Source organism: Sinocyclocheilus rhinocerous, unplaced genomic scaffold (assembly GCF_001515625.1).
Source record: "Sinocyclocheilus rhinocerous isolate Xijiao unplaced genomic scaffold, SAMN03320098_v1.1 scaffold14039, whole genome shotgun sequence".
Taxonomy (NCBI): domain Eukaryota; kingdom Metazoa; phylum Chordata; class Actinopteri; order Cypriniformes; family Cyprinidae; genus Sinocyclocheilus; species Sinocyclocheilus rhinocerous.
In genome coordinates, this window is record NW_015631356.1 from 345 (window position 1) to 713 (window position 369).

A 369-nucleotide genomic window follows, 5' to 3' on the forward strand; every position below is an offset into this window, starting at 1 on the left:
GCTTGTTTAAATGGAGGAAGACGAACTTGAAAGGACTGTTGAGCCCATAATAAGTGCAAATGCTTATGCATTTTATCCGATACGACGAGGGGACCGAGCAGTACTGCCGTTACAGGTGGAAGAAGTCGTGAACCGGCTCTGGTTTGGGGTGAAGAGCAAGTCGGAAACAAATCGCGTTTGCATGTATACTCTCAAAACAGCCATTAACATAATATACTGTGCATTTGCTCAAGCAGACTAGAAAGAGGACTCGGTTTGGTACTTTGGTACTTGCGTGTAGTCCGAGCCGAGTGCTTTTTGGGTGTGTGTGTGTGTGTGAGAGAGAGAGTGTGTGCGCAAAGAAACAATCTGTCACAGCGCGTGAGTACC